General features: G+C 42.2%; 1 protein-coding gene across 6 annotated transcripts in view; it reads left to right on the top strand.

Annotated features, from left to right (window-relative positions):
* Positions 1 to 14373, top strand: part of ELF1 (E74 like ETS transcription factor 1) — an 84739-nt gene that overhangs the window by 12744 nt on the left and 57622 nt on the right. The window contains exon 1 of one of the 6 annotated variants that reach the window (XM_050333097.1): positions 6722 to 6836. The exons of 3 other annotated variants lie outside the window; for them this stretch is intronic. The gene's annotated coding sequence lies outside the window, so the exon portion shown is untranslated. Of the gene's footprint in view, positions 1 to 6721; positions 6837 to 7609; positions 7699 to 8580; positions 8602 to 14373 lie in introns of those variants that run through there. 2 more of the 6 variants (XM_050333100.1, XM_050333102.1) reach the window with 2 other exon arrangements.

Raw genomic sequence — 14373 nt, 5'->3', positions numbered from 1 at the left:
AGAAGAGGAAAAAATACAGTTATAGCTTTTTAATGAGGCTTCCTCAGTGAGCTACAAAGTGTCCCAGTTAAGAAACCACTGACTATATAAAACGCACCCAATACTTGGTTTTATCTTCCTTCTGGGTGTATTTGCAACATAGTTTCACTTGGTATATATGTCTCTTCATTCATATGCCTGATTTTTTTTTTTTTTTTTTTGGTCTTGTATCAGGGATTTCAACATTCCGACATCAAAAAGAAAAACCACAGAACAACATGTTTACAAATGGTTCTGGATTTTTTTGTGTGTGTAAGAAAGGAAAAGAACAACAGCTAAGTTTACGACTACTGGTGTAGTATCATCTCTAATAGTTTCAAATTGAGCTTGGGTTCTTAAAAACTATACTTTCAAGGACTGCAGAGCAAATAAAACCGTGGTGTTAATGCAACACAGCTATACACAGAAGGAGTATACTGGTGGGGGATCTGAAGCTTGTGGGATGATGTTCAGTGCCGTTCTACTTCAAGAATCAAAACTGACTTTCTTTATGGAAAGGTTGTTTCTTACTCTTGGAAAATCTAAACTTTTCTTTCATTCATGTGTTTTTGGATTTTAGCAGTATTTATCAAAATTACTTCGTGCCTTGTATCCCCTCACCTTTGTGTCTTTCTTGCACAATAGCGGGAAATCCGTATTTGTTTAAAAGCTGTTTTTTCAGTGCAAATCTATAGAAATAGATAGGCAACCAAATACTTGTCTTTCAAACCAGCTGCACACCCAAGTGATCATTTCCTTTGTAAAGTTAAGGATCTAGAGTAATCTTACTGCAGTCAGGCTTGCATAGCCTTGTATGTTATTGTATATTATTTTAAAGGAATTTTCAGGGCTGGCACATGTACTGCATGAGAATTTAAGATAAAACCATGATATTGCTATGGCCTTGCTGGTTCTCTTGGGATATTCAGTAATTATTACCATATAAGAATGAGTTCATTTTAGCTTTGTTTTGTTGCAAGTGTGTTATAGTGAAGTGCTCTGTACATAAAATAGTGTTGCTTTTACAGTGCAAAGCTATACTTGGACCTTAATTAGAGCAATACTGTCTTCTGCCTTGTTTCAGAAATGGTTTCTGCCTTTTCAAGCACCCTTTTCAAGGGTCTTCTAGGTTAAAAACATACATTCAGATAGACTTACCCATGTGTTGATATACAATAGATTTCTCTGTTTCCTTCTGATTAGTTGCCTTATTTGTTGTAGGGTCCATGCTGCAACAGAGTTGAGAAGTGATAGTCAAAGATGTAAGGAATGTTGGCCTTTTTGTTGGCCAGATTCGTGACTCTGAATGAAGAACGGCAGAGTAGCAAATTATTAGTGAGTTGGATTTCAGGATACAGGAGTCTTAACTGTCTGTCTGACTATGGTTAATAATAACATTAGGTGAGGCATGATGATTTCTCCTGTCTGTCACCTGAGAAGAATGGGTAACATTGCATGTATTTTGCAAATATTTGCAGACCATCGTTTAATTACTTTTGTTTCATTATTTTTGTGAGGTCTAAAGGTCACTGAGAGAAGAAATATAGGATATAAATTTTTATATCCTGTATGACTTTATTTTAATTTCTTTGCTTGACTTGCCTTAGAGCTGTGGGTTTACAAGTGTGACTTCAGTCATACCTACCGGCAGGGTTATTTATAGGATGTTAAATGACTTCCAGTGCACTTTCCAAAAACAAACAGGGAAGTAGCGTGCAGAGGGAAGGCAGAACAAGAGCTAGCTGAGGTCAGAAAGCTGTGGGTTAAGCAGCACCACCTCTGTCCCTTCTCTCTGTCTGGAGCATCCCCCGAGTATGTGCCTATTTTTTGGGGTTTTTTTTTGGTGGTTATTGTGCAATCATGTGAGTCTTAGGGTGAAAATTTACCTGAGTTGTGGCCCAGTCTAGTAGTTCAGTACCACCCACAGAGGGAGGTCCCATGTCCTTTGCTGGCAGTGCTCATCATAATCTGAGCTTGTTTAAGAGCAGCCAGTGTTTCCCATCCACGCCAGTCAGCTTTCTGCTGAATGGATTTCTGCAATTCTTTCCTTCTAAAGCTTGCTTGTCAGTAGAAAGGAGAATATACCCATATGTTAAACCATTCTCAGAAATACCAAGGAGCATTACTTCTTAGCAGAGGCAAACCTATAACAAAAGGAGGAAGGAAGGAACTTGAAAGAGCAAGGAAAAGTGACTATATAAGTAGATTTTCCTAGAGGCTTGTCATCACTGGGATGTGACCTAGGAATACCTTAGAGATGATCCAAGAAGAGTTTGTGCAAGGCTGTACAAGGTCAAGGGTTTGTAGCTGTGTGGGATGTTGCTGTGCAGCCACCTTGCCAAATCTGCCCTCACTAGGAAACACTGGAGGCAAAGTTCAAAGCGTATAATAGATGAGGTTAAAGTTGCCTGGTGCTTGGTGGTGAATCCATCTAATTTTAGACACCTCTTTTGCCCCTTCTGGTACCAAAGCATAATTTCTGGAGACTTGTGCAACCATAGACTTAACAAACACTTCCATGTATATTTGAAAGAACATGACATTTACTATCTGAAGGATTCCAATTAAGCACAGAATGACCAGGATACTTTCCCTCTCAACTTTTGAAAAGAGTAGTGGCCTTTTCATGTGCACTTTGTTTGCTACCACCTTTCCTTTCCTACAGTTCAACTCAAGTTCAGAAGACCAGCACAGTGAAAAAGTAGACTGCTTTCTCTCAAATTCATTGTGCTCTACTTTCAGCCTATACTCAGCATGCACTAAAACAACACTGAACCATACCTTTAAATTGCAAATTAAGAACTGATAGCTGCATGGGCTGCACTCCAGGTACCTGGAACCCTGAGTTCCACATTTCTTCTTTGAGATGCTTTTTTGTCGAAATCTCTGGAAATATAAATCTGTAAATGGGAAACACTTGTCTTAAAAATATCAGAAGTGTATAGTCTGAATTCATGATTAAGTTGTTAAATAACACAGTCATAAGAATTTTTCTGTACCTAATGTCCTAGCAGAGACTTCCCTTGGGGATAGGAGTAAGTTACCTTATAATTTCCTGATGCAATTTCTCCATGTCTAAATGTTTAGGTCATTATGCATCTGGCAGCATTAGAAACCCACAGTAGTGTCTCTCTGTGTTTTATGTGGCACCTATCACAGCGGGAGGAGCTGGTCCACAAACCCAAAGTACCAGGACAGTAATGCCATGATAGACGTACATTATATTTAGTACATTAAAATGTAGCAGTGGCATAGCAGTAGCAGTGCTAGTGGTGTTTCTTGGTGACTTGGGTGAAGGCTGGTTCAAGTGTTGTCCTTCCACACACGTACAGTGTGATCTTGGGTGTATCCATTGCTCAGGTGTTCTTTCCTGCCATGCTTGTGAATGGGATTATTAGAATTTCCTTCCTACAGGGATGCCTGAGGTTAAATATTTTGCAAAGCTTGAGATACTGGGATCCTACAAAAACAAATGCAAACCAGAAGTTCCTTAAATCAGATTTTTATCCAGTCTTGAGGTGGACTTTGATGAGGCCCCAAGCCTGTGCAAGTTGACTGTATGAGCCTGAGCTGAGAGCAGGGTGGTGGGATCTCCTCTTGCAATACTGGAGAGGAGTTAACAGCATCTTGAGCTGCTTTAGGAATGGTACCATGGGGTTTCACATAAACAGGGGCTTGGTAGGGCTTCTCATATAGTGAACTTGTATAGAATATAACAGAAAAATAAAAACCAAAGAGCTTTTAAATTTAATTTTTCTGCTCCCTTCAAGACAAAACATTGTTTTCTCCTCCCCAACCCCCATCCAAAAGTGAAAGCTGAGCACGGTCACAAGCCTCCCTCTTGGCTAGTTTTTATGAGGCTAAAATGTATGACTTTCACATGGGGCAGGAAACCTCCAGTGCACATCATTCTGGTCTTTCCTTGCATGGCTTCAGAGTCTTGCGCTGCCCTTTGTGCTGAGTGCTGCTGTAGTCCACTCTTGTGCCTCCTGGTGAAGCATCCAATCCCACCCCATCCCGTGCCATCCTTGCAGACCTGTAGGTTTCAAAGCCAGTTACGAAGGAGGGCAGCAATTACCAAACCAGGCTGTGAAAAGAGAAGCAGCTTGCCTGGGGTCATGCTTGAGGCCAGCAGAAGTGAGAGCTACATCCAGATCTCTGCTACCCGAAGCCTGCTTGGCTCCACTGCTCCCCTTGGGGTGTGATTTGGCCTGTGTTTCTCCGGGAGCTGGGGCCAACAGCAATGTGAAAATTGTAGTATGTGTTATTTATTTATTTATTTATTTGTCTAGTCTTAACTTTTCTGCTGGTGGGTTTCACCCTCTGCCATGCTGCTTGGCTGCACAAATATTTGCTCTGGGAAGCAGTGCAGGGAGTAGCTTGGTGTGAGGAATATGAGGCTGGGATGGAGTAGAGGACTAAAGCTGTTTAAATTGGCTTAAGCTGTGCTGTTGGTCAGTGTCTAGCTATGTCTTTTGGGCAAGCAGTGATCTAAGTTTCGTGGAAATACTCATCCCAGCAATTGGGCAAGGTCACTTATTCTTCAAGCCAAAATTATAATTATCAAGAAACCTGATGCGGTTCCAGGGATGAACATCCACCTTCATTCTCTCTTGCTAAATATGTTTACATTTTACATATGCTTTTAAGAAAATATGGCATCCATATTTAGCTTAGAAACAGCAAAATGTTTTCATAGCTTGTGCTCATACATCTCGACTAAATGATTTTTTTTAATTTGGTTGATTGCCTGGATAAGACTGTATTGTTTCTTTCCCCTCTAAAACATAACTATTAGACTTTCTTTAATAATTAAAATGGCACTCTCCCTTTGCCAATGTTACAGTTCCTTGTAACTGCTGTGCACCTGGGTCAGATTTCTTCCCTCCACGCCCCATGATTTCGAAAGGGTTTTGCAGCACAAGAAAAAAATGCTTTTAGGTGTAAGATTGGATTAGTCTTAAGTTGTTGGAGAGAAGGAATATACATCTGTTGCAAGAAGGGGAAAATATATAGGGACTAAAGTAATAATGCAGTGCTTCCTCTTCGTGGTCTTTTTTCAGCTGAGAAATACAAATGAAGACATTTTGATAAGGAGCTGTAGTGAAGATACTTTAGTAATTGATACCTTTAATCGGTAAGTCATAAAAAATGTGCTGCTGCTGCTTTTTCCAGATCTTCCACTAAAGCAGGCTGCAAAAATAAGATTATAAACTACAGCAAATAAAATCGTACATGGGTAATTGCTCTTTAAACAATAAACTGGGACGTAATTTTGCCTTAAAGTGCCATGCAGGTATCATAGGGATTAAATTACTTGAAAGTAACCCCAAAACTTTCTTCTTGGTAATTAATATCTCCAACTGCTGGTTATGTTTAATGTCCATAAAACTGTGAGTTTTGCTTAGCACATTTCTTGTGGGAGTACTGTTTAATTATTACTGGGAGTATTAATGACAGCTGCGCTTAAGCCTATTGAGTTTGTTTCAGTTTGTTTGCTAGAAGTAGTTTCAGGCTTTTACTCAGGTCTTCCCTTCTCATTCAAAGGTTGCCTCTGCTGCTTCCTTGCTTCCCAGTTCCTTGACCTGCAGTTACATCCTCTCGTCTGCTGCATGGGCTTGGGTCCTTGTGCTATGCCTTCCCTTACAGCAGGAATGCTGCTTTGGACTCTGCTCTTCTGGGAATTTGTGGAAAACCAGTGCACATGCCACCTGCAAACACAGCATGCACTTACCCTTCCCACAAACAAGGTGGAAGTAACTCTGTCCTCACCCTCTGTGCCATGTTTTAAGATTACACGTCTGTCAGGCCTTTCAGAGTGCCCAGTGTGTACGCAGAGCCCATCCCAAGCCTTTACACTGCTGTGGGCTGGGTGGCTTTCAGAGTGTTGTTTATTAGGCACAAGGGTTTGTTTAAAGAATATGAAAAGCATATCAGAAATTTACCAGGGATTCTGAGAACCTAGGCTCTGGCACTGGCTGCTTGACAGTGCTCCATTGGACACTGTACTTTAAATTTCCCTGAGCAATTTGGGCCCTCCTAAGTTTCACTTATTTTTCACACCAGTTTGACGTGAGCAAGAGGACATCCGTATAACATACCAGATGTTCCACAGAAATATGTTTGTTTATTTAATTTAGGATGAGAGGAGAGAACATAGTCTTAAGCTGCTCCAGGGCAGGTTTAGGTTGGACATAGGGAAGAATTTCTTCACAGAGAGGGTAATTAGATATTGTAATGAGCTGCCCAGGGAGGTGGTGGAGTTGCCATCCCTGGAGGTGTTTAAGGAAAGACTGGACGTGTCAGTGCCATGGTCTAGTTGACATGCTGGCGTTGGGTTAAAGGTTGGACTCGATGATCTCAGAGGTCTTTTCCAACCTAATTGATTCTATCAATTACTGCTCACGAAGGGGACCGGGGTGGGATGTTTCGTAAGGATCCGAGGTGTGGGCAGTGGCGGGAGCCGGGCGGGACGGGAGGGCCCGGCCGCGCTCCGCACACGAGGGAGCGGCGCCGAGCCGAGGCGGGTCTCGAGGCCGCCGCCGGCCCTGTCCGGCCGCGGCGCTGCCCCTTCCCCCGCACCCACGGCCGGCACGGCCCGGGCAGCGCAGCGGGGCCGCCGCCACCTGCGGGCCGGGCCCGGCGGAGCGCCGGCCGCCGCCCGGGGCGTGTCGTGTCGTTCCGAGCCGAGCCGCCCGGCCCCGCGGTGAGTCACCGGCCGGGGCTCGGGCACCACTTCCCCCTCTCGACAGGAGCCATTTTAGCTGCACGAAGCTGCGGGGAGGCCGGGGCGGCGCCGCGGGCCCCGCGGCCGGGCGGTACGTGCTCCCCGGGGAGGGAGAGCCGGGCGGGGGGGACGCGGCGCCCCGGGGCTGCTGGCGGCGGCTCTGCCGCCTCGACGTGCGGCCGCGCCGGGGGCAGCGCTCCGCAGCCGTCGGAAGAGCACTGCGGGGAACAGGGAACTTCTGGCAGAGCGCAGCACCGGGGGGGAAACCCCAAAATATAAACTGGGCCGTGAGTAAAGAGACGTTTCGGGGCAGCAGCGCGGTAAGCTGCCTGAGGCTGGAGCCTGTTGCTGCGGGCAAAGGGCACCCCGGCTGCCACCGTGCTGCTCTGAACAGCGTGCTGCCCAAGTGTGGCAGCTGGTTTGTAGTTCTGCTGGGTTTTATAGTTTTGTCGCCTTTGAAGCGTGCGGAGGTGTCAGGCAGGCTGCCGGCCCGAGCCCTCCAGCCGCCGCTCAGCGGACCGGACAGCAGACGAATTTTATTTATTCCGAAGCTGCGTTTACCTGGGCCCGGTCGGCTTGGAGCAGAGCACGGTACAGAGCGATTCGGGCTATCAGCGCTGCGGCTTTGGGCACCTTTGCTCCACTGCTGTTCGCCCGGTGTGGTCCCGAGGCACTTTAAAATGGCAGGCTTGTCACTGCAGAGAGCGATCACCCTCTGCGCCCCCGACCTTACCTTGGCGTTCTGTTTCGGCCGAAACAGACTCGTTCAGCGGCAGCCGCCGCGCTGTCGTTCTAAAATAGAAGGAGTTAAGTTGTTATGTGGGCAGGTACTCACCTTTTCCTGGAAATGATTAAGAAATTAAAGCAATGGGGATGGTGTACATGGCAGACCAATTATAAAATGGGGTTAGCGGTACTTTTAATGGGAGAAGAAAATCCTGGAGGTAATTGTGGTACGTCAAATTGCTTCTTAAACTTTTCGTGGATGGAATCCACCTTGATTCTTTTAATTATGTACTTCTGAACTCTAGCATAGTATTTTGAAAAAGAATCAGTGTTTCCACCTCATTTGTTGAATAGAAATGTTCTTCTTTAAAGGTTTTGTCTGAGTGTATAGCTTTGGGCCCTGTATTTCAGTCTTTCACTTGAAAAATCAAATTCTGTATCTTCTTACTAAAAATTAAATGACAGGACACTCGGACTGTTGCACAAAGGGGAGTGCTTTCCAGGGTCATTTACTGTATGGAGCCTGTATCTGAGAAGTATAATGGAGTCTTGCTTAGTACTGTGATAGGTTGCAGGGGAGGTACAGAGGGAGGCAACCATGAAGTAAATGAGTATGTTTTGGGTGAGGCTCTCTCTTGGCTTCAGCCCTTCCGGTGTTCACCCATATCTGCTTTCTGCATCTTACAGTCAGTGTGTTTCCACCATCTTTTTATTTTAAATTTTGCCTTTTTTATTATTTCTAAAAGCAAAAAGTTTTGCAAGGGTTTGGGAGATTTCCTTGATGCGTTGTTTCATGTTGAAAAATCACAGAGGAACTGGTAAAACTGCAGAGTAACGACTTGGAAAAAAATGTTCTGAGTTAGTGATAGAAGTTTTTTCCTGAAAAATTCTTAAATGTATTTGCATCTTTCTTTTTCTCATCATGACATTTATTTTCAGATCTTAGGGTTCCATACTTGGAACTGGCAGAATGTGACCCTCTCTTTCTTTGTCTCTTTTCTCCCCTTCTTTCTTCTGCATTGAACCCTGTTGAGACGTTCAGCCTTAAAAACTTGAGGTTTTAAGTTTTTAAGTCACCTCTCAAACTGCAGCTGCTTATCTTGGGCAGAAGGCTTTTTGTGTGCTAAAGGGTAAGTAGCTGCTGCTACTTTCTGGACCAGGGCTTCACGGAGAAGCAGTTCCTCTTTGAAGGCAAAAGCTACCATGTTCAGGCTCTCTTGCTGCTGTGCAGAAGCATCTGCGGTAGAGGGGCGGAAATAGAAAAAAAGTGATTTGAAAGTCCTCTGGCACTTACAGATGACAGCCTGGACAGATATTCTGGAAAGGCAGAGAAGTGGATTTGAAGTTACAGAGAAACATTGTTAGTTTTTGTTGATTTGTGTGCCTATGTTTGTCTCCCAGAAACCCCCCAAAAAACGAAGAAATAATATTTCCTCCTCACACACCCTAGGGCAGCGATCTTTCAGTTTGGATTGAGTTTGTGGTTGGTGAGAGATGAGCCATGGGAGTGGTATCTTTAGATGGCAGTTAGCTTGAATATTATTTCCAGTCATGCTTTTACGGAAGTATCTGTTTTCTGATGCACTCTTTTCTCATCTGTTGAATATTAGAATTGTCAAGTCTGTGATCCTGGCACTTGAATGAGAATAAAAAAAAGTAAACGTCCTAATTTGAAGAATGTTGTTGGCCTGGTATAGCCTGATATTTTGGTATTGCTGCAAACTTGTATTTCAGTCATGTGCGTTACTCTTTAGACACTTTATGTATTAAAAAGCCCACACATGAGGTCTCTCTTTCAGCACAACCATATCCAAGGGAGGGAACTACAGTAGGACTGTATTCAGTGAGCTGATAGAAAAGACTATTTAAGAAAAGTGGAGGCTTTCCCTGTGTATCCGAGGAGAAGTTTTGATCTCCAAAACAGCTTTTATTTCTTACAAGTGTTAGAAAAAATTTCTCAGCTTTCGCTTGCAGACTTTGTTGTTTTCACTGACAGTTTTGGTAACTTGCTGGAGTTTTGTTGGCTGTGTGAGGAGGAGCAAGGACTTTCCCCTACTGGGGTGATTCAGCAGAGGAGTGGCAGGAGGTGGAGTTCACCTTTCCAGCCTTGGTTACAATCTATACCATAAGTGCTGAAACTTTGCTACCATATGCCAGTGATTTGCTGTGCTTATCATTTTAATGTCACTGATGTGTTTTAGAGATTATTTGCTTCCTTAAATCTTACTTAAATGTTGCTTTCTTAAATCTTGCTTAAATGTTTCTCCACAGATAAAGTAGTTGACAGAGACTATACATACTGAAATTTTAAGTCTTTTTCTTATCATAAGTTTGCAGCAGCCATGTGAAAGGCTCTAGACATTTTCACTTTCCTGACCTGATGTGACTAATCATGTAGAGATAAAAACAATTTATTCTTCAATATGGACCAGTCCTGCGGCAAAGCTTCCCATTCTGTCAGTGTTTGTTAAAGGATCTTATTAGATAGGGTCTAAACTTTATGCATTCTTACCTTGATGTGCTTTGGGCCTTAACTACCAACCATCTGTCTTCAGTGGGCTAGAGCTCAGGTCATTTATTTGTCCTTAAAGAGATCACTCATCTTGAGTCACATGTGACTTGTACTAAGTTCAGGCTTGAATGTGAAACTGATAGTAGTTTTGTTAGCCTGGAAAGAACCTCCAATTCTTAAATTTGCATGTAAAAAATATTTCTCTCTGTATTGGAGGAAAGGATATTATGGTTAAGATAATTTACTAGGATTAGGAATGCTAAATACATAGGTTGGAAACTGTGGGAAAGAGTTGGTTTTAGATGGGTTGAATGTCACTGTCTGCTTCTATAATTAGACATTTTAGTCTATTTCTAGAACACCCTATATTTAACTCACCGTCAACATTTCTGTGTGAATATACCAAGTACATTTTTTATTTTGAGGGGAAAGTTCTGCACTTCTTGAATGTTACCGTTATTGTACTAATGGTTTTGTTTAAGTTGTGAGCTCTTTCCACATTTGCTTCACCTTCTTCCATGGTCGCGGTTTGACTTCATAAGTGGGCTCAGTGTAAATGTACATCCCACACAACACTGAGGTTCAGAATTGGAAGAAAGGGGTGAGCTTGGTAGATTCAAATTGTCCTCTACTGTTGAGAGAAAGAAACATGTTTATATATTGTGACTGCATATATTGTTTTGTCATGCTGCATCTTTCTGGTAAAGTTACTTGTGTTTTTCATGAGATCTTTTGACAGAGTTAATAAAACTGACAGGTTAGAAGAAAACTACCTTGCTTTTCTAATCTTCATATCAAGTCACTTGTGCTGTTCTCCACTTCCCGCCTAACTTGATGTTTATTCAGTTTTATGTTGGAGCCAGGGAAAGAAGCAGCAAAATACGATTGTGAAACTACAGTTACAATTTGTGATACACAAGAGATGACCACTGTTAGAAAATTAATGTTTAACTTGCTCTTTCAACCAGACTCAATTTCAAGTTAAAAGCAAGTCGACAAGGATACTGTTAGTTTTCTCCTCTTTGTGTGTGCTGCATGTGCTGCACTACATAATTTTGGAGCTAATGAGAATAGTGTCCCAAAGATGTAATGACATGGCTTATTTTTAGTGGAGTCTGTCTTTCCAACCAGATGATGATCCTCTTAGGAAGAGCTTTCATGAAAACTGTCTTGAAGGCACCAGGGCTTGCATTTTTCTGCTGAAGACAGAATTTGCCTGACATTGCCCTTGGAGGTGGTGTTTACATTATCCACTCCCATTCCCTTGGTACTTTGCTGTTCTATGCTGTTATTCTCCTCCCTCTCCAGAGTCTCTTTAAAATTATTTACTCTTTGTAGCTATTTAAGCTTTGTCATGATGCCTGTAAATTAAGCGTGCAAGGGAGAGTGTTAGCTATCAAGAAAATAATTGTGAAGCTTACATGCCGTAAAGGGCAAAGGGTGCAAACTGCGCACATTCACATCCCTGTCTTGCAGTGCCTCTGAACCAGCTTGCTGAGGGCTTTGTGAGCCCAGGAGGAGCTCCAGGTGCTCTTGGTGGTGTGCTATTGAGAGGCCATCCTGCTGGTTTGGTTTTTTTTTTTTTTGTTTGTTTGTTTGTTTTGTTTGTTGTTGTTGTTTGTTGTTGTTTTTTTAAACCCAACTTTTATTTATTTCAAACAGAAAAAAGAAGGAACTGTAGACAGGAAGTGACTATTTGGGGGCTTTTTTTCTTTACAAAAAAAGTGACTTAGGCATATGAATGAAAATGAAACTTTCTGTGTTGAGAAACAGTCTGAAGTTTGACTGCTGAGGATGGCTTGTGGCATTTTAAAAAGTGCTGGTCCTTTTCTGTGGAAAAAATGTCTTTTAGTGTCAGTTAAAAGCAACAGTGAAGTAAGTTGCTTTTGAAGCAACTAAGTGAAATACAGGTTTAATTTGTCTGAAGGGGCTGTAATCTGAGCAACCTGATCTGTTGGGGGTGTCTGCTCAGTGTAGGGGTGGGAGACTAGATGACCTTTAAGGGCCCCTTCCAACCAAAACTACTTTATAATTAATTCTCTGATTCTTACATAGAAAGTCATTAATTTAGACCATTTAAAAATGGATCATGGAGAGATTTCCTGAGTAGAAACCAAGAAGAAAGTTGCTGTTGGTAGAATATTTTCCTAAATGTGCACTTCTGAAATATGTACATCTGATTATGAATGCTTGATGTAATGCAATGTTCTAGCATTTACTTTAATAAAAATCATCTGACTGTGTTTTAATACTGTCCTTTACATGAGCTGTATTAACTGTTGTTTCAGTGGTAATGGAATAGAAATAATTCTCAGCAGTAAGAAATGTTGGAAAGCTTTTGCCACACTACAAGATAAGAGCTTGGACTTGCAAATGTTTTGTTTCACAATAACAGGGATATTTGCAGAAAAGGTTTAATACTTTTGTAGCCACATGGTTAGAAAGAGTACATTTTGTATCTAGATTCTGATTATTTGTAATGTTTAGAGCTTCTCTTACGGGTGCCCTGTATTCAGGTGGACTTAGGAAGCATTTTGTTAATTTGTACTTCCAGGCTTCATAAACAGAAAAACTGTGACAGCATTTATTGATATATGGTGATTTAAAATGTATGTGGGAGAGATAGTAAAAGTTATTACTATAGTTATTACTATATTACTAGCAAATAGCTAGGTAAAATAATGCCCTGAGATGAGAAATCCAGAATCACTGATCCATACATGCTGCAACGTGGCAGGGGAAAAAAAAGAAGTAAAAATATTGATGGGAAGCTTTGTGGGTTAATTTTTGCTGCCTTACATGGGGATCTCTAGATGAGGTGAAATCTCTACTACGGGAAGAGAGCAGCTTGCTTTCTGACAGAGGCTGGCTTGGGAGAACCTGTTATGTTGTCTGTCATGAACAAGCCTGCTAGCGCCTTGATGCTGTCTCTGGTGTCTTCACACACCGTGTGCCTACAGAGCTTATGTGTGCACTGAAGGTTCCTCAGCCTCTCACCAGCTGCTTGTTTTCACTCCTAAGTGCAGGCAGCGTCTGTAACCTCCATGGTGGCTTGGTGGCACATCCCATTAAACCTACACAGCAGTGGTTTATGTGGATGTGCCCTGAAGCACAGAAGGGAGTTTTGGGCCAAGCAGGTTTTACTTGGATAATGAACTGTCCTGAAGGTGATGGGTTGTAAATCCTTTAACAGCTCATTTAGCATCTGCCCAGGCCCTTAGCTTGCCCTTAGGTAAGACTCAACAGTAAGCTGCAGTAGTTGAGGTAAAGTTGCAATTTAAATTCTAGACATAAGTTTTTTTGAGCATACAAACTTGCACTGGTCTAATCTAATTTAAAATGTGCCTTTAGTGAAGCAGTCAGAGGTAGGCATGATCATTCCTTGGCAGAAGCACTCATCCAGCTACCTCAGTGCTACTCAAGTGCCACCCTCATTTTTCCTCACTGTGACAGCACAGGTTGTTTCCTAGTACTTTATTGTCCTCCCCTCCAATCTGCAGTCCAAATTGTGTGAGCAACCCCTTCCTTATCTGGTTCAGCCAAGATGAGCCAAGTTGACAGGTCAGGTGTGCACACTACAGGAAGTTGCTAGGCTGGTTGACTGAACCAGGTTGGGGATTGATTTTGGAGTGGAGGATCTGTGAAGATTGTAAGAGCTGGACTTGAGAAATAAGGGTTAGAATGAAGAGAACCATTTTCCATGGCCAAACCTTCAACAGAGTGATAATTATGATGGTTAACTAACTCTTTTCTACATTCCACATCAAGACTCTGTTAAAAACTTGAATTGTCTGACAACCACAGCTATATGCTTCTGAATGAGAGGAAGAGTGTGTTAACTAGTATATTATGTATTGCCCAAAATTATGTAGTGGCATAAGCCTCAGTAATGTAAAATGGGAGGAAAATATGTTTGCTTGTTACTTGTTGATCATGTGCAAATAAAAGCTTTTGGTGGAGGGAGAAACTTGGGCCTTTTTGTTCTTTTTCCTTCTGGGAAGAAAAGGGGAAGGAAATGCAGGGATGAGAAGTGCACTGTTGGAGTTTTGAAAGAATGTTAACTTCTTGCTTTGTTTAAAAATATTCTAGTTATTCCTGTCTGCCAAATCAGGTTATTGAAATGAAATGATGACCTTTGCTCTGAGCCTTAAACAATCCAAGAGGAAAGTAGGTGTTTGGGAAGATTAAAGCTCTTACCTCAGCTAGAAAATGTTCAGATAGACCTGAAGTTCTAAGGATGCCATATTCTAGCTGAGACAAAAAATGTAAGAATGAGGAAGAATTTTACAAGTTGATTATGGTCAGTTGCCGTGAGCAATGCTGTGATAAATTATTAACTCATTGCACTGTACTGCCTCGTAGTGCAAACAGAATAGCTGGTTATTGTGCT

The sequence above is a fragment of the Myiozetetes cayanensis genome, unplaced genomic scaffold (genome assembly GCF_022539395.1).
Source record: "Myiozetetes cayanensis isolate MyiCay16 unplaced genomic scaffold, myiCay2020 scf5-8, whole genome shotgun sequence".
Lineage (NCBI taxonomy): Eukaryota > Metazoa > Chordata > Aves > Passeriformes > Tyrannidae > Myiozetetes > Myiozetetes cayanensis.
Note: the sequence above shows the minus strand (reverse complement) of the source record. Positions and strands in the feature narration are given on the sequence as shown.